This window comes from Natrix helvetica, assembly GCF_964273705.1.
Source record: "Natrix helvetica genome assembly, chromosome: 2".
Taxonomy (NCBI): Eukaryota; Metazoa; Chordata; class Lepidosauria; order Squamata; family Natricidae; genus Natrix; species Natrix helvetica.
In genome coordinates, this window is record NC_138552.1 from 277,094,731 (window position 1) to 277,118,485 (window position 23,755).

Here is a 23,755-nt window from a genome sequence, read left to right on the forward strand (position 1 = left end):
CCAGCAGTAGTCTCTGCCGGAACCTACCACTGAGGCTACCCCTACCTTTGTTCAGAGCCAGACAGGGAGTAATGGATTACCAAATCTGCATTTCTAAAAGCTGCCCTCGGTTTAGTATCTGCTTGGGAGCAGGGAGGGGGGGCTTTGTGTTTCTGTCTCCTTTAAGATTTTTCTTTTTCTTTTAGGGGAAATATTTTATCCTGCCTTTTAAAGATATTCCTCAAAATATGTCATTGTTTTAGGAGTGGAGTAGCTTCCCATTAGGGCCACAAGCCAAGCAGAGATTATATCCTAAATCTTTCTGGCCTCCATTAAGACAGATAAATAATAGTTAATCCTTGTAGAATATTCTTTTAGCTTTCTTCAACTTTCTTGTGTGTGTGTGTGTGTGTGTGTGTGTGTATTCTGATTTCCAAGACTCTATTTGCTGAACATAGTTAAACCAGTCACCTTAAAAATGAGCAGATGTTTTTACATAATATATTAAAATTGGTTATTCTTAACCTTGATTAGTTTTTGTGGCTTAGTATGTTGTGCAAATAATATTTTGCTCAATGTATAGTTCAATATATGGAAGAACTGTCTAGATATTAAGGACAGTGCTCTCCATCCTAAGAAAAAAAATAAACATAGTTTTGATCTCAGATCTGGATTTGATATATATTATTTATTTAATGGGCCCTGGTTTTTTTGTTTTTGTTTTGATTGACATTGTTATTTGATCATTTTAGTCTGGGCTGTCTGATTTAGTATTTTTAGCTGTTTTTATGTCTATTTTATTTTTTTCTACATCGCCCAGAGACTGCTGGAGTTGGGTGTCCAATAAACTTAAATAAATAATATTAAGTCTGTATTAAGCATATCCCCATTGAGTATGTTGGTACTGAAGCAGTATAAACGTAATTCCTATAAATAAGTTCACTGCTGGTTTACAAAGATTGTGAACAAATAAATGAAACATGAAGTTAAAAGTCTTCATGCGCTGAAAAAATATCGCTGGATCTGTGATCATCAAAGGGTTGGGTTTGATTTGATTAATCTTAATAGTTATGGTCCAAGTCATTATGATTAGTAAATTGTAATTTTATGGTAAGAGAATAGAATCTGAGATTCATTAAAAATCTCAAATGTAGCTCCAAAGCTGCTACTAAGAGTTGCCACCAAAGAATAATGTGTAATATGCCTAAAGGAGAAAAAGATGAGGTATAATCCTATCAACTGCATGTAATTAAATTAATGTAATTTTAATTACAGTACTTAAACAATATTTTTGCCTCCCTCTCCCTCCCTCCCTCCCTCCCTCCCTCCCTCCCTCCCTCCCTCCCTCTCTCTCTCTTTTGAGAATTGAGCCAGGTATGGTATGAAAAGAGGAATATTTTTGTTTTAGAAGTGAAGCTTTTTATATAAAGTGCTTGTAGAACTATGGCAAAGAATGAGTGCATAATTATACAAATTGCTTATGTTGGTCAGCAAAAGACTTAGCAGCTGTATTTGCCCATCATGCTAAATTTAGTTCAGGTCAATTTTTTGTGGTTTATCGTATTATTTGAACTAAGGTAATTTGAGATTTGTTTTTCTTCCATGCGAAGCATATTCTTTTTTAAAATGTGATATATTGGCCTCCCACTCCTGAATCATATGTTATTGGGTTGTACTAAATTTCATTTATTTACTTACAATATTTATAAACTGCCCCAATCATCCTCACTCTGGCTTCATTTCACAGGGAGGACTCGAATCAAATAAGCAACCTCAACAGGAATCCCAAAACTAATAATGTTATTTTCTTTAGTCAAGAAAATTTGAAGAACCATAATGAAAGATTTCTAGTGGCTGTTGTGTTTTCAGAGTAAGCTGTATATAGAGAAACAATCTTAAATCTACCTGCATCTCCTGTACTATATTAAGAGGTGTTTGATCCCCTTTTTGCACAAGAGAGATGGTTTCCATTGGTCCTTTGTCTTTGCAGCAATCAAATCTTCATCACTGACTATGTGAAAACCACCTTTCCCATAGCTTTGGAATTCAGAAATCATACAGCTTGAAGGCAATGATTCAGAGCATTTTTGTCTAATATTCAGTAGTTGAATAACTCTCTTTTTATGACTCTGTAATCCCTTAATTTGGGGTAGAATCAGGCTGACTGGATGAAGCTGAGTGTTTACTGGCTGGATGCCCTTCCTGATGCCACACGGAATTAGCAGCAGATATTTTTTCTTTGCACCCTAGGAGAGAAACTTCTGCTGCTACCTAAGATTGAACTCTCAGCCTTCCGAATGGGAAGTGAGCGTCTTCACCACAAGGCCACCACACCACTCAATAGCTGAATATACGGTATATATCCGTGATGGCAAACATATGGCACGCGTGCCACAGGTGGCACACGGAGCCTTATCTGCCAGCACGCGAGCCATCAGCTAAAGCGCGCATGTGTGCACCGGACAGCTGATTTTCAGTATTCCGGAGGGCCGGGGGAGGCTGTGTTTGCCCTCTCCAGACTTCAGGAAAGCCTCTGGAGCCTGGGGAAGGCAAAAACAGCTTCCTGCCACCCCGGAGGGCCTCCGGGAGCTGGAAATGGATCGTTTCCAAACTTCCAGTTGACCCATTGTGCCTGTTTTTTGCCCTCCCCAGGCTCCAGAGGCTTTCCTGGAGCTTGGGGAGGGCGAAAATGGCCTCCCCCTGGCCCCCTGGAGGAAATACCAAGCTCAGCTTGGAGGCGAGTAGCGCGGGGCGCATGGGTGGGTGCGTGTTGGGGTGTGCTTTGCATTATGGGTGCTGGCACACACACACACTATTGTGCACGCGCCCTCGCATTTTTGGCACCCAACAGCAAAAAGCGTAGCCATCACTGGTATAGATGAAAACGTTGGGAGGAACTCTAATACTATCTTGCAGTCCGCAATAAAAATGAGACAATTGCTTTATTGTTGTCCTGAGCTGGTAGAATGGAGCATTAGCATATTGAGAATTTATTTGTTTTGTAAACAGAGTTTAGCAGGTGTTTTCTGTTAGGAAGTAAATATGCATACTGTAAATAGTCACTTTTTAATATCCTATTTGATATAAGTGGACACAGTTAGCAGCAGGGCAAAGTAGGAAATTGATTGTCGATGAACAGTAATATGATCATAGCCCCTTTCCTTGGCATCTTATGATTTTTGTCTGACATGCCTTTTATTAAAAAAAAACTTAACTGTAAAAAGGTAGATAGATGGGAAGCATATGTGGGAGTTGAGATATCAGTAATGTCAATGAGCTGTTCTAAGAAAAATGCCTTTAATTTAGGTTACTAACAAACCAAAGCAATTGGAACCAAAATATATTTTATTCGCATGCTCAATTGCAGTGATCACTGGGTTTCTTACCAAAGCCACTGCAGAAGAACCATGAACAAAGCAAAGTTATAGGTTTGGTCATCTTTGGCTTGTTGCATGACAATGAGAAAGAAAATCTTGTCAGTCATACAAGACCTGTACAACTGGAGTATTTTAGAAAATACTTAGAGGATGACTTTACAACAGTGTCCCTATATTCACTCTAAATCAGCAATTCTCAGAGTGTGGTCTGGGGACCCCAGGGGATCAATTCAGGGGGTCTGCAAATTCAAATGAATGCTTTACAATTTCTCCGTTTTAATTTCTAAAACAGTAAATATTGATAGATATAAACAGTGGTGGGATTCAGCCAGCTCGCAACTATTCGGGAGAACCGGTTGTTAACTTTCTAAGCAGTTCGGAGAACCGATTGTTGGAAGAAATCTCATTTTGTTTTTCTCCACTTTGCAGGGCTAATCCTGTAGGGAGGGCAGGAAGAAAACATCCTGGTGTTGTTTCTAGCCTCATCTTTATTGCCCTGCTTATAGAAACTGCCTCTCCGATTGACCCTTGTTACATTGTAAGAGCTAAGGTGAAGCGCCCGTCAACCTGAGTGACGTTGAGTTGGCCACGCCCACCCAGTCACATGACCACTGAGCCACGCCTACCCAACAGGTCATTAGGGCAGAGAACCAGTTGTTAAATTATTTGAATCCCACCGCTGGATATAACCCATAAAAAAAAGCAAAGCTTTTCAGTGTCCTCAACCATTTTTAAGAATGTAAAGGGATCCTGAGCCACTCTAAACTAACAGGATTCTATTCTTGCTTTGGATGCTAACACCATGTATCCTAAACATGATATTTATTATGTCCATATACTGCCTCCATTCACAAACTAGGCAAAACAACAGTCTGTTATTTGTTTGTTTTTGTTATCTGTCTCCCTTTGTTTTGGTGTTTGTTATCTCCTTCTCCTGATGGCATGGAAAGCTGGTTGCCCAAGCCAAGAATTTTAGGCTAAAATGTCTATTGCACAATTGAAAAGGTGAGAGAACGAAGGGCCAGATGGTGGGTATAAAAAGAATAGTGCATTTTGATATTTGCAGAAGGCACTCAGCACTTTTAGAGGCCTCTTCTTAGCATGCAATAAAGAGTCTTACTAGCCCTTTCAGAACACAATTGCTCCCCATCATCTTAGAAAGTATCCTCTGGTCACCAGATAGCCTACAGGTAGGCTTCAACGTACAACAATTCATTTAGTGACCGTTCAAAGTTACATTGGCACTGAATAAAGTGACCTATGGCCAGGGGTGGGGTTCTACCAGTTTGGATCAATTCGGGCGAACCTGTAGCTCTGAAAATCAGCTGGGAGCGAACTGGTTTGCTCCATCTTGTTTTTTGCTTTAGAAGCATTTTTTAGTATTGTGCATGTGCGTGTAATGTGCATAAAGCACGCGCAGCGCGTCCCTGAGCAAACCGGCAGTAGCAGCCACTGGAACCCACCCCTGGTTCACTCCCCCGAGCAAGTGGGTCCGCCCGCCCGCCCACCGCTGCGCTCTACCTACCTTTATCTTCTCAGCTGAGTCGCACGGCAGACTGGATTGCTGCGCCTCAGCTGTTTTCCTTCCCAAGCAGCAATCTGGAAGGTAAGTCTTCTCTGAACTGCGCACAGATACACAGCGAACGGGTTGTTAAACCGATAGGATCCCAACCCTGCCTATGACCATTTTTCACAGTTACAACCTTTGCAGCAACCCCAGGGATACGTGATTTACATGTGAGTCAGCTTGACAACTGACATCACGTTTATGATGGTTGCAGTGTCCCCAAGTCACGCAATCCCCTTTTGTGACCCTCTGTCAAGCAAAGCCCGTGGGGAAGCCAGAGTCCCTTAACAACTGGGTTACTTAACTACTAACTTAACAACTTCGGTGATTGACTTAACAACTACTCCAAGAAATGTCATAAAATGGGGCAAACCTCACTTAACAAATGTCTCATTCAACAATAACAAAAAATTTGGGCTCAATTGTGTTCGTTAAGTCAAGGACTACCTGTATTCTTCTTCCCATTTTCTTCACAAGCAGGAAAGAGGGGAGTGAGGAGAGGACTCTGATGAGCTACCAAGGCCTCCAAGGACTTAAATTTGGCAGCATGGCCCAGACCTTCCTGGCTCCATTTGCAGCCAATCCAGTGGAAGACAAGATGAAGGTCATGGTCGCAGTGATGCAGTGACTGTTGACTCAGAAGTCAATTCCTTCAGGGATGGGCTTCAAAAATTGCAGCAATGGGTTCGCTGCCCCATTGCTGGGTGGGTGTGGCCATGGTGGGTGTGGCCACATGGTGGGTGTGGCCTAGTTGGCCTCCTGCACCACAGCCGGGGGAAGCGTTTTTCTCTCTCCCACACTCCGGAGGCTTTCCTCGAGCCTCTGGGAGGGTGAAAATTGCTTCCCCTGGGCTCCAGAGGCCGTCTGGAGGCTGGAAACAGGCCCATTTCCAGACTTCTGGAACCTCTGGTAGCCCGTTCTCCCACCTCCTTGAGCCTCCATGCGGGCCGTGCACTTACCTGGCATGATGAATGGGCTGTGTGGAGACTCCTGGGAGGTAGAGGAGTAGGAGGGGTGAAGCAGGGTGGGCATGGCCAGCCAGAGATGTCATTTGGGGGTTCGCCGAACTGGACAGAACCCTAGCTAGAGGATCGCCTGAACTCGTGCGAACCCCCAGCAGCCCATCCCTGAATTCCTTCCCTAGTTAGCCCCTCTATCTTTCTGTCTAGCTCATGCACGACATGGGCAAAATGGGACAAAGGGGAAGCACAAAGGACCCCTGCCCCCACTTTGGGTATCCAGATGGAAACCTCCCTGAATCTTGACTGTTTGAACCACAGTATTATACAGTATCGTCCTTACCTTTTAATACAGCCTATCCATGCATCAGGTTTGGGAGGGAAAGAAGATTTTCAAAAGTGAGCTTTTTTAAGGGAAAAGAAAAAAAAATATGCCAAAGAATCCAATGACATATGGTTATATTCAATAATAAAAAACACGCCGGCTAAGCTGGGAATGATGGGAAAGAATGTGGCTAGGACCATGAATGAGAATCCTGCAGCCTGTAACATCTTTATGCGGTTTTATGATGACTAATAGCCACCGAATGACCTTTTCTCCTCCACGGATTCATCTAATCTCTTTTCAGAACCATTTAATCCTCTGAAATCTCTGCTAAGCTTTAGAGAATGCACATACAGTGTCTCCAAAAGATCATTGACTGAGATTTATATTTATTTATTTGTCTTTCATGCATTTTTTATTGAGTTAATGAGTTTTGATTAGAACTTCACTGCCTTCCTGTCTGTTTCTGATAGCAACTGAGAGTCTTGGTTGAAAGTCCAAATTCTCCAATAAAGTCCTATGGAGAGGTTGGACTGCAGAAGCATCAGGCTGGGATTTGCTGCCTTTGCAGCTTTGGGTGACAATACTTAAAGGGCCACCCCTTCTCTTCATTCTGCTTTCTACATATTTTGCTAATCTGCTTTGGTTATCTTTGGCAACCTGATCAGAGGGGCACGGCCTGCTTGATTACCCTATTTTTCGGAGTATAAAACGCACTAAGATTTTGAAGAGGCAAATTTTTAAAAAATGTTTTTGTACTCTGCAGACCTCCCCAAAACGGCCCATTTTTCGCGAAAACAGGCCTGTTGTTTGTCAAAAAAAATGGCTCTGCATAGCCTTTAGGAGGCTTATAGAGTGCTCCTGGGTGCTGGGGCACAAAAATGAGCAAAAAATGGTCTGTATTTTGCTCCTTTTGCCCTCCCCAGCCCCCAGGAGCACTCTATAAGCCTCCTAAAGGCTATGCACGGCCATTTTTACAAAGGGGGTGGGCTTTTGGGATGCAAAAAATGCTGTATTCAGTGAATAAGATGCACCCAGATTTTCAGCCTCTTTTTTGAGGGAAGAAGGTGAGTCTTATACTCCGAAAAATATGGTATGTTACCCCAGGAAATCCCTCTTGCTACTTTTTTTATTGATGGTTTAGAATAGAATAGAAATACAGAGTTGGAAGGGAACTTGTAGGTTCAGAGTGTCAAACTCAAGGCTCGCAGGCCAGATGTGGCCCACGGGATGCTTAAATCTGGCCTGGAAATAGCAAAGGACCAGCCAACAGTGCCTCTGGCATCCAAAATGGGGCATGGGGCAGCGTGCAGCCTGCTGGTGCCCTATTTTGGCCAGCAGGGTGCTGCAGGAGGCATCTGCCCCACCCGGCCAGCCCGCGGAGGAGAACTACAATGCTGATCAGGCCCTCAAAGAAATCCAGTTTGACACCCCTGTTGTAGATCATCTAGTCCAACCCTCCCCCCCCAAGCAGGAGACCCTAACCATTTCTGACAGGTGGCAGTTCGGTCTCTTCTTGAAAGCCTCCAGTGATGAAGCTGCCACAACTTCCGAAGGCAACTTCTGTTCCATTGGTTGATTGCTCTCACTGTCAGAAAGTTCCTCCTTGTTTCTAGGTTGAATCTCTCCTTGATCAGTTTGATAGTTGGCAAATGCACTCTGGTTTTCTTCTACTTTTCAATGGTGCTTGAGAATTAGGGCCAGACATAAATGGGCTTTCAAAATAATTCTTTGAATTTGTCAGAGTTTCTCCAACAAGTTCTCAAGATCAAGAATTCTCAGCAGCATCTGGAGGAGAGGAATCAAGAGTGGTATGGGGGTGGGGCAGCATCCAGAATACACGCCATCCTTCTTGTACATGGGCTTGTTGTCAATGTTTATATAAAAAGTGTGTGGCATGCATTGCCATCTCTCTTATTTGCTCCACCCCAGATGCTGCTGGTGGTGTCAAGGCCTTCGATCCTGGCAAATATGAAAGCTGTTAACTTGTAAAGCATTTCCATGATTATTATCAAGTTGACATAGAAAAGAGAGAAAAGGGAGGAGAATGCCATGCATACCTTTGGCCAGAGTTAGATCTCATATTTTTGCAGCTAGCATGTGAAATACGCAAGTTCATAGCCTGCCTCAGCAACTTGTTGGTGGATGTGATTTATGACACAGACAGAAAGGAGGGGATACAGGGGTAAAGTTCAGACGCCATTGAGTGGATATCAATTTCGGCTCCACAGAAGAACATGCCAAAATGTTGATCCTAATAAATGAATAGATTTCTTTTGAACTTTGTCTCGAGGCTCATAAATTAATTAGATCATCTTTTGGAAACTTCACAAAAGCAAGAGTCTCTTAGATTGTCTTTATTGCTGACATGATAGGAGAATCTCAAAAGCCTGGCAAATGAATTCTTCCAGATCAACTTACACCTAGCGCAGTGATGGCTAACCTTTTTGTTGTTGTGTGCCGAAAGCATGCACCCGCACCCATAATGCAATGCGTGTGTGACCCCCCCATGTCCCTGCGCTTGGCGCACAACCCCCCACATGCACCCCATCCCCCACATGGGCGTGCTACCCTCGCGCATGGGCATGCAACCCCCGTGCCCCATTGTAGACCTGGAAGGCCTTCTGCACCAATCTGGAAACCAAAACAGGCCGCGGGGATGCTGCATGAGGCTCCAAAATGCAATGTGGGTACCCCACGTTCATGCGCCCCACCCCATGCATGCATGCACATATCCCCGCATGTGTCCCCCCACATGCATGGCAGAAACCCAAAGACCAGCTGGCCAGCTTGAGGTGCACATGCATGCGCAGTGGAGATGGGCAGAGAGGGCTCTATGTGCCACCTGTGACACACCTGCCAAAAGGTTTGCCATCATGGACCTACCATAATAAAAGATAGAGTTACTAACATTTTGTCCCTTTCCTGGGCTAAGGAATCTTTTCAGTAATGCTCGTGTTCCTTCCTTCACTTCTCCAGGAACTGTTACAGGCAGTTATAGGCAGCAACAATAGCATAAATTCCTAACCTGCCACATTTAAGAGTTCCCTCAAATGCTGTCTTTTCTTGGACTTGAACTGAAGAACAGAAAGCTAAGAGAGCTGCAAATCATGGGTAAGATACATAGGTAGGCTGCTCTTTCATCTCTCCTTGGCCAGTTCATAACTAAGTACAGTTAAATCTTAATTTAATGAGCATCCATTCAGCAGAATTCATACGCAACAGATCAAATTTCTATCCGCACATTCCCCCCCCCCCCAAATAATAATGATTTGCATCCAAGATAGTCTGAAGAAGGCACTGGAATCCACACTGATTTTATGCCATTCTTCGCAATTTGCATCATTTGCGTAATTTAAATTGCCATAGATTACAAAGGGTTGTGACTTAACAAGCTTTCAGAAGGAAAATATAGCCTCTTCCCACAAAATTGAGGTTTGTTGCAAAGGTGAGAATATCCCACGTCCTCCCCCACATTCCAGGACCTAAATCTCCCTTCTCTTTTGAAAAGAAAATTGAAAGCAAAATGTCTTTCACCAAATTGGACTGGTAAAAAAAAAGAGCAGGATATTTTTGGTTGTTGTTGTTGTTAATGCAAATTCATGTCTGACCCATCGCAACCCCATGGACAATGTTCCTCCAGGCCTTCCTGTCCTCTACCATCCTCTGGAGTCCATTTAAGCTCATACCTACTGCTTCAGTGACTCCATCCAGCCACCCCATTCTCTGTCGTCCCCTTCTTCTTTTGCCCTCAATTGTTCCCAGCTTTAGTCTCTTCTCCAGTGAGTCCTTCCTTCTCATTAGGTGGCCAAAGTACTTGAGTTTCCTCTTCAGGATCTGGCCTTCTAAAGAGCAGTCAGGGTTGATCTTCTCTAGGACTGACTGGTTTGATCGCCTTGAAGTCCAAGGGACTCGCAGGAGTCTTCTCCAGCACCACAGTTCAAAGGCCTCAATTCTTTGGTGCTCAGCCTTTCTTATGGTCCAACTTTCACAGCCAGACATTGCGACTGGGAAAACCATAGCCTTGACTATACACACTTTTGTTGGCAGGGTGATGTCTCTGCTTTTTCGTATGCTGTCTAGATTTGCCATAGCTTTCCTCCTCAGGAGCAAGCCTCTTTTAATTTTTTGGCTGCAGTCCCCATCTGCAGTGATCTTGGAGCCCAGGAAAATAAAATCTGTCGCTACCTCCATTTCTTCCCCATCTATTTGCCAGGAATTTGGAGGGCCGGATGCCGTGATCTTAGTTTTCTTAATGTTGAGTTTCAAGCCAACTTTTGCACTCTCCTCCTTCACCCTCATCAAGAGGCTCTTTAGTTCCTCTTCACTTTCTGCTGTTAGATGATATCATCTGCCTATCTGACGTTGTTGATATTTCTCCTGGCAATCTTAATTCCAATTTTTGATTCATCTAGCCCCACCTTTCTCATGATGTGCTCAGGTTGTGTGTGTGTATGTGGTTTTTTTTTTTTTGCTGATGTCTCCAGTTCTTTGTTCATTTTATTCCTTGTTATATTTTCATTTCCTACCTTCTGGGGCTTTCCCCTCCGACTCTACTAGCCTTTTTAGGCTGGAGTGGGCGTCTCCCATTCCTCAAGGGGCTGTTCTGGTTTGGGCAGTGAGAGATTATGGGGCTTTTTAACCAGGCTTTCTCCCAACTTTTGCCAGCTCTCTGAGTTCATCCCAGTTTGGATCTCTGGCTTTGAAAGAAGAATCTGCTTAACTAAGAGGTGGCACTCTCTGTAGTAGAGACATCACAGGGCAGCTGGAGGGAGACACCCCTCGACACCTGGTTGTTCATCATCTCCTGTTTGACAGACTATTTTTAAGCATGGGTATTCTAGTCTTTCAGAAGAGCACTCAACCCATATTCAAAAGCAGTCTGAATAATAGCTGACAAGTGCAGGCAGACAGCATAAGCCAACCCTCCAGCTTCACCACAGTTTCCTCTGGCACCTGTTCATTAGACAAAATGTGGAATGAGATAACAGAACAGAATAGCAGAGTTGGAAGGGACCTTGGAGGTCTTCTTGACCAATCCCCTGCCTAGGCAGGAAACCCTACATCACTTCAGCCAAGCGGTTATCCAATATCTTCTTAAAGACTTCCAGTGTTGGAGCACTTACAACTTCTGGAGGCAAGTTGTTCCACTGATTAATTGTTCTGTCAGGAAATTTCTCCTTAGGTTGCTTCTCTCCTTGATTACAATACAATACAATACAATAGTAGAGTTGGAAGGGACCTTGGAGGTCTTCTAGTCCAACCCCCTGCCTAGGCAGGAAACCCTATACCATTTCAGACAAATAGCGATCCAACATCTTCTTAAAGACTTCCAGTGTTGGGGCATTCACAACTTCTGGAGGCAAGCTGTTCCACTGATTAATTGTTCTAACTGTCAGGAAGTTTCTCCTCAGTTCTAAGTTGCTTCTCTCCTTGATTAGTTTCCATCCATTGATTCTTGTCCTACCCTCAGGTCCTTTGGCGAATAGCTTGACTCTCTCTTTGTGGCAGCCCCTGAGATATTGGAACACTGTTATCATGTCTCCTCTAGTCTTTCTTTTCATTAAACTAGACATACCCAGTTCCTGCAACCATTCTTCATATATTTTAGCCTCCAGTCCTCTAATCATCTTTGCTGCTCTTCTCTGCACTCTTTCTAGAGTCTCCACATCTTTTTTACATCGTGGTGACCAAAACTGAATGCAGTATTCCAAGTGTGGCCTTACCAAGGCATTATAAAGTGGCATTAACACTTCACGTGATCTTGATTCAATCCCTGTTTATGCAGCCTAGAACTGTGTTGGCTTTTTTGGCAGCTGCTGCACACTGCTGGCTCATATATAAGCGATTGTCCACTGGGACTCCAAGATCCTTCGATCTTGGATCTTGTTCTAATAGATCGCTAAATCTACTGATATAGCCATTTACCCAAACTTGCCTCTTCCCCATCACCACCTTTGGATAAAAGGAGTGGGAGTTCCCTTTGTGCTGACATTAGTCGGGAAGGAAGAAAGTTGTCTTTCCTTAACCTGGCCCGCATTAGAGTAAATGAGGACACCACCTTTGGAAAGTAGCTTACCTAGCAGATTAAGGAGTTGGCAATGGGGCAGCAAATTTTTACTCCAGAATAGATTTTTGTTGTCTCAAGGACTGATCGATAGCACCAACTCAGCTGTGAGGGGGGGGGGGGAGACCCTCTTCTCCTGAGCTTGCAAAAGAGCAATCTTTCATTATTGGGCCTCTTTGATCCAAAATATGAGCAAATTTGTGCACACCAAGCAGTTTATAAGCTATTTATAACACGATTGTCTTTGCTGTGCTTTGCAATTCTCTGCTCCTTATTCCTCACACTCACCTATATCCCATCTGTATCTTTTGTGTTATGAGGCAGTTAACTATGGGTGCTTTTATTATAGACCCTATCATTATATGGGTGTTATCAATCTCCTTCCATTGTACTCTACAGATAAAAGGTTTTAAAAATAGGGGAAGGTAAACACTGAATATTGTAGCCCTGCTATTTTCTTTGATTCCTCCCTCCCCATCTGACAGCTGTCCAAATTAATGTTATAACCCTGGCAACTGAAGGTTGAGGAAGGCCAGTGAGTTCCAAAATAAACAAGGATGGGTACTACGTAGCCCACAAGCTTAATTGCCTTTTAGTAACTCAGCAATTTGGGTCCCTCCACATGTTCAGAGTAGAGTAGTCATGGGTGCTACAGAGGAGAGAAGAAGAGCTCTTAAGGTCAAACGTCTCTTTAAAATTGCCCTCTGCTCCATGCAAGGCTGGTTAAAATGTAAGGTCTATAAGAAAGAGAACACAAACATCTGGACATCACTTTTCACTCTTCAATTTTGGCAACAGCGACAGCAGTTGGAGATAGTGTATGGGTATGGTGTCCACTTGGCCCTAGTCTTTTCTGTCAGGTTTGGAAATACAAACCTTTTACATAGAATAGCACTTCGACTTATATACCGCTTCCCAGTGCTTTGCAGCCCTCTCTAAGTAGTTTACAGAGTCAGCATAATGCACCCAACAATCTGGCTCCTCATTTTACCCACCTTGGAAGGATAGAAGTCTGAGTCAACCTTGAGCCGGTCAGGATCGAACTCTTGGCAGTGCTCTGAATTAGCCTGCAATACTGCATTCTGACCGCTGTGAAAACTGTGGCTCAAGATATAATTTTGTCTAAAATTGCACGTGTAAATTAATAAATATGTTTGATCCCAGTATGTTGCTATGTTTTATGCATGTCACTGGCATTTAAAACGGTCAAAATTAGCCAGTTACAATACAATACAATAGTAGAGTTGGAAGGGACCTTGGAGGTCTTCTAGTCCAACCCCCTGCCTAGGCAGGAAACCCTATACCGTTTCAGACAAATAGCTATCCATCATCTTCTTAAAGACTTCCAGTGTTGGGGCATTCACAACTTCTGGAGGCAAGCTGTTCCACTGATTAATTGTTCTCACTGTCAGGAAATTTCTCCTCAGTTCTAAGGAGAAATTTCCTGACAGTTAGTGGACAAAGCATCTGCCTCTTTTTAATGTGTCATCCCCTCCCCCTGGAGATACCATTTATGGATATTCTTGTTTTCTGGGTATTTTCTGCATCATCATCCTCTTTTAACAACCCCATAATCCCTTGTGGGATGGAGTCTGGGCAACTGAATGGAGCTGAGTATTTACTGGCCAGATGCCCTTCCCGTTGCCAATGCGGAGTTTTTTTCAGCAGATATATTCTCAGTGTGCCCAAAGTGAGAAATATCTGCCTCTACTTAGGATTGAACTCACAGCCTACTGAGTGTGAAGGCAAGAGCTCCATCTCAAGACCATCACCTCACCACTCTCTGGATATTTCCTGTATGTTTTTCCAAAATCAACTTAGCTGTTTTTCCCCCTTTCATGGGCAGGAACCTACAAGAAATGAACAAATAGGGCAAGGCTTGACCAAATCCAAAATCAATGGAATCTGGAAGCTTGTTTTCCATAGTAGCTAATGGCAGGCTTTGAGAAGATGACTCTCTCGCTGATATCCTTTGTGCCATGAAACCAGAATGCAGTAGCAAGAACCAAGATGAAGTGGATGGATACCACAATGAGTCCCCATGAATAGTAGGGCTTTGCAGCAATTTAGATTCATAGGACAAAAGAGGCTTTGCAGTGCGTGTGGCTGCCCAGGGATTTAAGAACAACCTTTAAATTATTTAAAAACATACTTGTTTTTCCCAACAGGTAAAGGTAAAGGTTCCCCTTGCACATACATGCTAGTCATTTCCGACTCTAGGGGGCGGTGCTCACCTCTGTTTCAAAGCCAAAGAGCCAGCGCTGTCCAAAGACGTCTCTGTGGTCATGTGGCCGGCATGACTAAACACCGAAGGTGCACGGAACGCTGTTACCTTCCCAGTGGTGTATTAAGCAGACTAAGCACGTGCTTAGGGCACCGGGCCCAAGGGGGCACCACAAAGTTGAGAAAAGAAAAAAACAACAATGAAGATTTGTACAGTATGTACAAAGGAGGAGGGCGCCAAGATTTGTCAGTGCTTAGGGCATTAGTGAGCCTTAATCCACCACTGTACCTTCCCACCAAAGGTGGTCCTCATTTTCTACTTGCATTTGTACATGCTTTCGAACTGCTAAGTTGGCAGAAGCTGGGACAAGCAACGGGAGCTCACTCCGTTACGCGGCGCTAGGGATTCGAACCGCCGAAGTGATCGACAAGCTCAGCGTCTTAGCCATTGAGCCCACCTTCCCTTCCCTTCCCAACAGGTACTTGCGTGTATATCAACACATACTCAGAGCCACATTTTGGATCAGGGCAGCCCCGTGCAGCCCTAATTGGTAGGCATCTCCTCCCTGGATTTGTCTTGATGCTTTGCCTTTTTAAAATGGCATCTTCAGAGTTGGAAAGGAAATAAAGACAAACCAAGGAGAGGAAGCAGAAAGTGTTTCATTAGTTATAAATTCATGGCGAATGAGCACATCAGACGGAAAAAGCAATGTATGTATTTGTACGATGAGTAAATGGGAACCATCGGGAATAACCTCCCCAGTAAAATACAGTGAAATCAGATAAAGTGTTTGTATATCTGGATATAAAGAGCAATTATAAGAGAGACAACAGCATTGAGTAGTTCTCTTTATAGTCCCCTAAAGAACCAAGCACTCCAGGCTAAATTACATTTAAATCCATTGTCTTCTGATAACAGCATTAAGCAACTTTCTTGGAAAATTCAGGGGACTGTCTTGTTAACAAGAGGTATACAATCTGAGATTTAGGCCAGCATGTATAAATGGCAAGAAGGGCTACATCAGAACAAATTTACAATCTAGATGTAATGGGCAGTTCAGGAGAATGTGAGCAATTGTTTCAGTGACTACTTCCAAACACAAGTAGTAATTATCTAAACAGGGTATATTATTTAACTGTCCTTCCACAAACTTTGATTAGGTGTATTAAAGGCTTTTCTCTGTGGAGAAACTATCTCTTTAAAAATTATGGGAATAGCAAGGGAGTTGAAAAGGGACGTGGTGGCTCAGTGGCTAAGAGGTTGAGCTTGTCGATCAGAAAGGTGGGCAGTTCAGCGGTTCGAATCCCTAGTGCCTCATAACGGAGTAAATTCCTGTTACTTGTCCCAACTTCTGCCAATCTTGCAGTTCAAAAGCATGTGAAAATGCAAGTCGAAAAATAGGAACCACCTTTGGTGGGAAGGTAACAGCATTCTGTGCGCCTTCGGTGTTTAGTCATGCCGGCCACATACGGAGACGTCTTCAGACAGCGCTGGCTCTTTGGCTTTCAAATGGAGATGAGCCCCACCCCCTAGAGTTGGGAACGACTAGCACATATGTGCAGGGGGAACCTTTACCTTTAAGGGAGTTGAGATAAAAACGAATGTCTATTGAGTTGAGAGGTCCCATGAGAGAGCATTTGATATGACTTTTTTCCAGGAACCGTGGAATTTGTCAATAAGAACAAGTCGGACAAAATAATTGCTCCCCAAACATAATTTCAACCAGACAGCACTTTTGTATGCAAGCAATTATAGAAAGAAATCCTAATTCAAGTTTCAGTAAAGCATTAGAGATGGATTGGAAGAATGAAAATGGTTCTTGTAAATCTATATTGGATTCAATCTAGGGATGTTATAACTGTAGAAGGGCGGATCAGCACTTCTGTAGCGTACGCAAATTATTTAGTAAAATCAATTTAAATGCCAATGGGAAAGCGTTGTTGCTTTTATGGCAACATCATATTTGGAAGATGGTTTCCCTATAGGTAGGTTTTGAGATCCATGTCAGCCAAACGTCATCCTAAGTTTATTATTGCAGATACAAGAAAACAAGTTCCAGTCATAAGTTTGAAAGGCTGCTTAGGCCATCAACCCAACTCCCTGCTCAGTTCAATAATCAATATAATACAATACAATACAATAGCAGAGTTGGAAGGGACCTTGGAGGTCTTCTAGTCCAACTCCCTGCCTAGGCAGGAAACCCTATACCGTTTCAGACAGATGGATATCCAACGTCTTCTTAAAGACTTCCAGTGTTGGGACATTCACAACTTCTGGAGGCAACTTCTGTTCCACTGATTAATTGTTCTAACTGTCAGGAAATTTCTCCTCAGTTCTAAGTTGCTTCTCTCCTTGATTAGTTTCCACCCATTGCTTCTTGTTCTACTCTCAGGTGCCTTGGAAAAGTGGTATTAACACTTCACGTGATCTTGATTCTATCCCTCTGTTTATGCAGCCTAGAACTGTGTTGGCTTTTTTGGCAGCTGCTGCACACTGCTGGCTTATATTTAAATGATTGTCCACTAGGACTCCAAGATCCCTCTCCCAGTTACTACTATTGAGCAAGATACCACCTATACTGTACCTGTGCATTTTGTTTTTCTTGCCTAAATGTAGAACCTTACTCTTTTCACCATTGAATTTCATTTTTTTAGAAAGTGCCCAATGTTCAAGTTTGTCAAGCTGCTTCTGTATCTTGCTTGCTTATTGATCATCATAGGGAGATGGTCAGAACTGGCATTCCTTCTTGCCCACCAATTCCCCTCCTGTGGCCAAGCTTCCTCTCCCTGATTACCACTGCCTGACCACTGACAGCACCCACCACCAAGTACAACAGTAGGCAAGGGTTCCTAGGGTTGGCACCAACTCTGCCATTTGGCTAACCAAGCCTACCTCTTGATAGACCTGCTTGTTGAACCATTGGGATGCTCATCTTTTCAGGGTTTCCTTAGCTTTAGGCTGGATGCCAATATCTTGCTGGACAATATCGCACAACGTTAACCAAGTATTGTTGCAGGCCACAGAACGCCATCCGGAGACCATATATAGGCAAGAGCTGAATGTCGGAGTAATGTTTAAAGCAGGGATCTCCGAACTTGGTAACTTTAAAGCTTGTGGGCTTCAACTTCCAGAATTCCCCAGCTAGCCATGCTGGCTAAGGAATTTTGGGAATTGAAGTCCACAAGTCTTAAAGTTGCCAAACTTGGAGATCCCTGGTGGTCTATAGCTTCAGCAAAACCAGCAGTGTTGAATTAGTAACAAGATATTGATTCTGCATTCTATCTATGTAGATCAGGGGTGTCCAAACTTGGGAACTTTAAGACTTGTGGACTTCAACTCCCAGAATTCCCCAGCCAGCCATGCTGGCTGGGGAATTCTGGGAGTTGAAGTCCACAAGTCTTAAAGTTCCCAAGTTTGAACACCCCTGACATATAGCAATCTGGGTGGGGGAGTGGGGTGGGCCATGGGAGAGAATCCAAATGAAGTTCTAAGAACAAAAGAACAAAACACTGTTATGGTTATATAGAATTACAAGGGCTTCTAATATCAGTCCCTTTTGCACCCCCGATCCAGAAAAAAACACCACCAAAAGGTATTTCAGAACAGCTTTAATACAGTTCTAGATCAATGAATAGCCAGTCATAGCTAGCAAATACTTTGGTTCTGCTATTTGGTCTTTTTAAAGCTGACCACACATAGCTGAAGTTAGATGAGCATGTTGTTATGTTATAATGCTGGCAGATAATCCTCGCTTTAGGAAGTATCAGCCTGGATCTCTGGGCAAGTTTGCCTATCACAAAACAACCCCAGGGAAAACAAGGAAATATTTCTGGCAGAGGCGGCTTGATCTTCAGGCCAATATTCTACAAGCCCACAAACAGGCAAGGAGATTCAAAAACCAGCACAGAATTGTTTCCTATGCTATCTGGGTATTGAATGCTGGCTGGGGAATTCTGGGAGTTGAAGTCCACAAGTCTTAAAGTTCCCAAGTTTGGACACCCCTGATGTAGATAGATCTAGCTTGATGTGATTTTAAGTACTGGTTTGCAGAGTGAAACAGTGGTTTCCATGGTGTAGTTCCTAATACACTTTTTAACTAAGCACAAATTCATTTTCTTCTTTTTCTCATGTATGTGTGAGTGTACCAGTTTCTTTATTTTCTCTGGGAAGCTACTGACTCATCATTATTTTAACTTGATTTGTATTCTTTTCCTCATTTTAGTTACATTAATGTTCTTAAGCAACGAGAGATCAAGTAATGAATGAAATTACCTGATAATGGCTTGGTACAGCCAATTTAATGGAACCACATGATATTATAGAGTACCGAGAAGTTGGTCCTGAAGCCATTCTACCACTTTCAAGACTCCCATAGCTAAAACAAACAATCCAGACCAACAAAGTTAATATTTAATCAATTAGGCAGCCAGGGCCCCTGTTTTACAAAGGATTGTATAATCTGATGGAGGGATAGATCATTCCAAGCAAAGATGGTGTAAAGATAAAAACATCTAAGAAGAGAAAGGACATGGAAATTGTCCACACAGAATGAGCAACTGGACAGCAAGTCCAGTCCACAATCAGGGGGAATCACAGTCCTGTGCAATCAATAATAAAATGTATTGTATTTTTCAGAGTATAAGACGCACCTTCCCCCCCCCCAAAAAAGAGAGTGAAAATCTGGGTGCATCTTATACACTGAATACAGCATTTTTGGCCTCCTGAAACCTGGCCCCCTTCACAAAAATGGATGTACATAGGCTTTGGGAGGCTTGTAGAGTGCTCTTGGGAGCTGGGGAGGGCAAAAACAAGCCACAGAGTGCCCTGTTTTTGGCAAGAGCCTCCTGAAGGCTCCATAGGGCAAAAATCGGCCCTACGAGCAAACCAGAAATGACTTCTGAAGACTTTGGAGGGCGAAAAACAGCCCTACGGCCAAACCGGAAGTCCGTTCCCAAACTTGTTCATTTCGGAAACTCTTTGATGGAGCACCAAATATAGAGAAAGGGTTGGCTGTCCCAAGGGGAATGAAGCTGATCAAGAGGTTTAGAAACTAAGTCCTATGAAGAAAGTTTAAAGAATCTAAATATATTTTCTCTTGGGAAGAGAAGCCAATATGATCACCAATGTCTGATGACAGCTATGGCAGAAGAAGAAGAAGAAGAGGAGGAGGAGGAGGAGGAGGAGGAGGAGGAGGAGGAGGAGGAGGAGGAGGAGGAGGAGGAGGAGGTGGAGGAGGAGGAGGAGGAGGGGGAGGAAGAGGGGGAGGAGGAGGAGGGGGAGGAGGAGGAGGAGGAGGGGGAGGAAGAGGGGGAGGAGGAGGAGGGGGAGGAGGAGGAGGGGTGGAGGAGGAGGTAGATATGGATGGTGAAGGAAAAATAGGACTGCTATTCAGACCTCTTCTAATTCTTCATGGTGTAATTGGCTTCATTTTATTTGGACAGGCTGCTAGTAACTGTTTCTTTAAATTTTTGTATACTCCTGCCATGGGCACTTTGACTTTTCTGAGCCTAATGTTATTGTTTTCAAAATTCCCATTAGGATCTTCTCCAATTACTCTTGCTTTTGCATTATCAGTAACGCAATGTTTTGTCTAAATTTATCATTGCCTTCTCACAGGTAGCAGGCAATTCTTTGTTTCATGGCTACAGTCATCATCCCCGTGAATTTTTAAGTGCAGAAGATAACAATTTGTTACACTTCAGCTTCTTCTCCACTTATTTGCATTGCATCGGCATTGCCTTTAACAGGTTTTTTTTTTCAAAAAAGAAATATTGATCAGTAAAACTGTCACACAAAAGTAGGTCATTGTCTGTTCTCTATTGTTCCTGTGCTTGGGACAACAGAAAAATAGATTTAGATTCTGACTGAATGTTGGGGGGGGGGGGGAATCCTAATGGTAAGAGTAGTTTGATAGTAAAATCTAAAACCCAGAGAGGTGGATGGGCCACCATTCACTAGACACATTCAAGCACAGGCTGGACAACCCTTTGTAAGGATGCATTAATACTGATTACACAACCATTTAAATATGAGCCAGCCGTGTGCAGCAGCTGCCAAAAAAGCCAACACAGTTCTAGGCTGCATCAACAGAGGGACAGAATCAAAATCACGTGAAGTGTTAATACCACTTTATAATGCCTTGGTAAGGCCACACTTGGGATACTGCATTCAGTTCTGGTCGCCACGATGTAAAAAAGATATGGAGACTCTAGAAAGAGTGCAGAGAAGAGCAACAAAGATGATTAGGGGACTGGAGACTAAAACATATGAAGAACGGTTGCAGGAACTGGGTATGTCTAGTTTAATAGAAAGAAGGACTAGGGGAGACATGATCGCAGTGTTCCAATATCTTAGGGGTTGCCACAAAGAAGAGGGAGTCAAACTATTTTCCAAGGCACCTGAGAATAGAACAAGAAGCAATGGGTGGAAACTAATCAAGGAGAGGAGCAACTTAGAACTGAGGGGAAATTTCCTGACAGTTAGAACAATTAATCAGTGGAAGAGCTTGCCTCCAGAAGTTGTGAATGTCCCAACACTGGAAGTCTTTAAGAAGATGTTGGATAGCCATTTGTCTGAAACAGTATAGGTTTTTCTGCCTAGGCAGGGGGTTGGACTAGAAGACCTCCAAGGTCCCTTCCAACTCTGCTATTCTATTCTATTCTATTCTATTCTATTCTATTCTATTAAGACAAAGAAAAGAAGGATTCTGCAAGGAAAAAGAAAGAAGAGAAGAACAACAAATGGAAAAAGATAGATGGAAAAAAGAGGGTAGTGAAAAGGAAAAGATGAACTCAAGTTGCTTTTAGTGGGATGGGTTTCTTAGGTTATATCTTCTTAAGTATGATCTTGAAAATATATTACATATCAACCCAGTAATAAAACCAAATGTTTGAAAAATGACCCAGCTAATTAGCCAAAGTGAAAAGGTTCTGTCTAGTGCAATACTTCACAATAATTTTTTTTAAAAAAAGAGTTAATTGCATACTGTGCCTCTTTTTTTGCTTTGTTTTTGGACTCACTAAAGATCAGTGTGGGTTTAAATTTTTTTTAGAACCTCTTCTGTAGTGTGGCCTGCTTTGTGGGAGTGGCTTGCCAGTCATGTGATCAGGTGGGAGTGGCTTGCCGGCCATGTGACCGGGTGGATGTGGCTTGCCAGCCATGTGACTGGGTGGGCATGGCCAACTTGTAAAATGTGGTGAAACTCACTTAACAACGTTCTTGCTTAGCAACCAAAATGTTGGCTCAGAAACTCTGGCATTTGAAGCACGCAAGTCTTAAAGCTGTCAAGTTACAAGACCATTGCACCCCTAACCCTTTGGGAAAAAAACCCCAGGGGTGTTCAAAGTTGACAGCTTTAAGACTTGTGGACTTCAATTCCCAGAATTCCTTCTCTCACTCTTCATCTTGATGATGTGCGGACGGGTGGGGGGAGGGAATTGGACCGGTTCTAAATAGCACTGTAGATTTGTGGAACCTCTTCTATAGAAGAGGCTAGAACTGGCAGGAACCCACCCCTGCTAAAGATGTTGGTGTGTGCAAAGGTTTCATTGTGGCAGCTCTCAAGCTAATGAAGTTGATCTTGAAAACATCAAGTTGAGAAGCAGATTTTGGCCTTTACACAAAGCCTAAATTGTAATTCCACAAATTCCCAGCCTTCAGTCCTTGCCTTTAGTCCCAGATCTGATTGGTGCTTGGAAATCCAGGCTGTAGTCTGGGCTGGGAGGCTTTAAGATTTTTGCACTTTTTGTGGTAGAGAATAAATCCTGATTTGTCCAAAAGGATCAGTGGGCAACATCTTCTATATTTTTTAATGCTGCAGATTTATCTCTCTTCCACTTATATTGTTTTTCTTTGTCACTGTAAGGAACAACAGCCTTTCTGGATAAGAAAATGCAGAACTTAGAAGCCTGGCCGAGAATTTTTAAATCCCATTTTTTGAATTTTACCATTTTAGAGTGATATGTGAAGCTTGGGAGAATTTACACTTTCTGCTCTTCCTTTTCATAGATTTCGAAGCATCAAGCAGAAACATCTCAAATATTCCTGTGAGTGAGGAGAGCTAGGACGTGATTCACTGAAATCTACCCAAGCAGGGATGTATCCCTCCTTCTGAAAGGTGAGCACTTAAAGTTTTGTGAGAAACAGGAGGAGGAATGGTTCTGTTTGACTCAATGATGAGCCAGTGTTGGAAGAAACTTTTCTTCTGGGTTCAGCTCCAAGTGGGGAAAAAGACACTGGAAACATGGAGGCTGCTGAGAAAGATGGTTTAATGGAGAACAGGACCACATGGGTTGAGCTCCTGAATAGAAAAGGCGGATCACATGCTTCAAGGTGTTGGGTGAAGAAGAAAGAGGGGCAGAGATGCTGAAAGTCCCTGGTTTTATGCCCTCTGTGGCCTTTGATCTTGATCTTGCATTCTGATTGGTTGTCAGACTCCCATGGGGCCATGCAGGGGCAACTCTCTACGTTGTGTCCTGAATCCAAGTTTGGTTGAGCATTGCTTCTTCCCAGGTGTCCTGTGGAGAGATGGGTAAAGGGCGAATACTATCATGCCTTAATCCCATCACCCTGGAACTCGAAGAGAGGAGATCTTTGTTATGTAGAATAGACAGGCTCCGGCCTTTTAATGGCCCATTGACAAAGGTGGGGGCTATTAAGAGCGAGTCTGTTTCCTGCCTAAAAATCATGTTTTTCCATTTCTGATCCAGGGAAATATAATATTTTGCCTTTTCAATATTTCCCAGGATATTTCATTTTTCTAGGAGAGGAGTGAGAGTCAACTTCCTACACGAGAAAAGAAAAAATACCGTATATGTGTGATCATGAACTCTTCCTTTGGGTGATTCCCCCCGCCCCCCCCCCCCCAAAAAAAGTCTACAGAACTAATTGCAGAGTTAAGGCAAGAGAAATGTTGCTGTTTCCAAGGCAACTGGACCCAAGCTATCTCCTCTCATCCCATCCTGTTTGGTTGACTAGTTAGGCAGAATACAGAGAGGATAAGCAGCCATATACATGCCTGCATTCATGGGAGCATCCCATGGGAAATAATACAGCTTGGATGGATGTTACTTACTTTCACATTAAGGGTGCGTTTCTTCATGCTCTGATTCACTCCAGACTGCATTCCCCTCCCTAGGAATTCTAGTGCCTTAAATCCTCCCTCTTTCCAGAATTTGGGCTTGCATGTCATCCGTGTAACTAAAACAGTGCCTGACACATAGGGAGATGACAGACTTAGGCACCTGTGAACGTGCATA

General features: G+C 43.2%; 1 protein-coding gene across 1 annotated transcript in view; it reads left to right on the forward strand.

Moving 5' to 3' along the window:
* SRRM3 (serine/arginine repetitive matrix 3) overlaps nucleotides 1-23,755 on the forward strand; it is a 219,489-nt gene that overhangs the window by 78,261 nt on the left and 117,473 nt on the right. Inside the window, exon 2 of the mRNA XM_081944796.1 lies at nucleotides 22,506-22,614. The gene's annotated coding sequence lies outside the window, so the exon portion shown is untranslated. The remainder of the gene's footprint in view (nucleotides 1-22,505; nucleotides 22,615-23,755) is intronic.